This window comes from Schistocerca americana, chromosome 6, assembly GCF_021461395.2.
Source record: "Schistocerca americana isolate TAMUIC-IGC-003095 chromosome 6, iqSchAmer2.1, whole genome shotgun sequence".
Taxonomy (NCBI): Eukaryota; Metazoa; Arthropoda; class Insecta; order Orthoptera; family Acrididae; genus Schistocerca; species Schistocerca americana.
In genome coordinates this window covers 388,651,051-388,653,940 of record NC_060124.1, presented here as the reverse complement: position 1 = coordinate 388,653,940, position 2,890 = coordinate 388,651,051, and positions in this window count along the sequence as shown.

Genomic DNA, 2,890 nt, shown 5'->3' with positions numbered 1-2,890 from the left:
TTGTTATTTTTTTGTCTAAATATCTTTTGTATAAATTTACCTATAATAGAGCTCGCGAAACAAGATCTCTGACAGTGTCAGCGTGCTCGGTGTGGCTGCTTTTGCGTGTCTACGTGATTTAATCACATATATCTGTATGTCTCTACAGCAACGTTCCATTGTTGCCACAGCTCTACAGAAGACTTGTTCTCCTGAAGCCGTTTGTAATTTGCGGTTGATAGTTGGCAACAGTGCTGCCATCTGTCGGGGATCTTCTTTCACTGCAATTATGTTTTCTTTGTTTCATTTCCTTCAGACAGTGGAAACTCCAGATAAGAATATCAACAATGTAGGAAAAGATAGATTGCTACTTACCGTAAAGAAGACATGTCAAGTTGCAGACGGGCACAGTTAAAAAACACTCGCATATGTAATCCGTTCATCATAAGAATAAACCTGATGTAAACAAACACAAACGTGATGATTGCTCAGAAGCTGTAGCACATGTACACTGGTGGTGTTACAATCTTGGAAGTGGGTCCTATTCATGTATTAAATACCTTATTACTAAGTTACGTTAAATGAAACTTTTAAGATATTCAAATGTATTAACAGCCATCAATGTTTTTCTTAATCACGCTTTAGCTATGTTGTTATTTCAAAAATCGTGTACAGCCACAGCCTCTGTAGCATTGTGCTCTGATTATCGCACTGCTAATGCGCAGTATAAAAATGGCTGAGGCTGCTTTCTGTTCGTAGTGTAACACACGTGTAGAATTCGGTTAAAAAGTGCCCAGGAATAGGCTGTTCTTAATATTTTCCATAAATTTATGGAGATAATTGGCTTTGAAGTTTTCCCAGCATTATAATGCAGTTGATATACAAAAATTCGATAAATGTGCGGTGCAGTCGGTAGCATATTGGAATGTGAACCAAGTGCAGATATTCGTGCATTGGTTCAAATCTCCTCAGTGACATATTTTTTTTTTTTTTTTTTTTTCCTCATTCAATTTGAAATACCTATATCTCGTAATTATAAAACTCATCATTATTTTTTAGAATAACGCACGTCTTCTTGTTTCCAATTACATTTGGACGCGAAATTCCTGTTTCCATTTCAAATACAAATTTTTAATTATCAGTGTTTTATGAAAGACTGTTCATAAAAGTTGTTTAAATTAAGAAAATATAACAATTTAATTTTTAAGGCAAAAATGAAAAACCAAATCCTCTTTATTTGGACTGTGTCCATCGTTTTATACCACAGAGGTAGATAAGTATAGTAAAACATGAAAAACAATCATTTTCACAGCATCGAGCAAATCATACAAATGCTGCATTTTTATATTTGCTACTGTACCATTACAATATGTACCCAACAGAACTGATCTGGAGCCAAGCTGCGGAGTTTGGGCCGAGAAGACTGTTAAGACTGTTAAGCTGCCAGACATACTGGAACTAACGCGCACAGCTTTTTCACATGTCACTGCCAAATGCTGGCAGGATATAGAACGGGTCGTCATAAAAGAAGAAGAGAAAATGCTGCGCCTGGTTGGCTTTGTGGATTCTGTTGTTGACAGGCTCATTATCAACGTGCAGGTGGCACTTCCAGAACTGAAATATATTTCTTGGATTCGGATAAGGAAGGAGCTAAGAGATTACCAGAAGATTTACTGTAAGCAATTCCTTGAGTGGCTTCGATTTTTAACTATACAGTGAAATCCTTCAATACTCTCTTATGTTACACTCAGCTTTTACAGAAAAATTACCCTGTGGTTAAGTCAGGAATTTTCATTATTCTTGTTTTTGATTATAATAGTATGTTAGCTAAAAACGATAACGTGTTGCAGTTTTCTCCAACGAGTGTATTGTGGGAGATTTGCAGTGTATTATTTCATTCTGCTTAAAAATTAAATGACATTTGAAGCTGTATTGCTCCTCAGCTCGTCTCTCTTTAAGAGTGAACTGCAGCTGGCCATGTCACTGCAGGCTAGCTGGATGGCCAGTGCTGTCCAAGTTAAATTTGCCGGTAAAGCTGTTGTCCCGTTTTATCACTAAGTCTATGTGCACGCAACGCACAGCTCAAAACATACTCTTATTATCGCACTTGACAGTCGAGACAGCTTGGCTGAAGTCCCACGTGAAATGGAAATCCAATGAGGCTCCAGCAAACGTGGAAGAATACATAGTGCAATGTTTACATCAGGTTTATTCTTAAGGTGAACAGAGTATAGCTTTTGGCCACAGCTGTATTCAGTAAAACACACATACACACACACACACACACACACACACACACACACACACACACACAAAAGAGCAAGCACACACGACCACCAAATCCAGCATCTCTGGCCCGAATGGAACACTATGTGGGAAGCAAGCAGCAATCTGGAGGTGGTGTTGAAGAGGAAGGGATAGTAATGTACAGGTAGGTAGAGAGACAAAAGCTGTCTAGTGGAGTGTGCAGGGACTAGACTGCGAACAGGCGCAGTGTCTGGAGGTTGTGAGGCAGGGAGGTGGGGAAAAAAGGAACAAAAAGGAGAGGAGTGAGGAAAGACAGGCCGATTCATTGGCAGAGGGCTGCAAATAAACAGGGAGGGAGACGAGAATGAGGAGGAGATGATAGGACAGAGGGGGTGGAAACTGTTCAGTGGAGGGTGTGGGGACAGTATAACATATGGTAACATATACTGTCCCCACACTAGAGTCCTGCATGACCGAGTAAGCGAGCACAAAATACGAGATGGGGCGAGCACACCCTAACTGGATAGGCTGCCCGCACTAGTTCTAGTGACCGAACATAGAAGCCGTGACCGAATACATAGCACGTAACTTCAAACACATTACATGTGTCATTATCCGTGTGAGACTGCAGCCAGTACGGTCTTCTCATTTGTGGTGTCTCTCT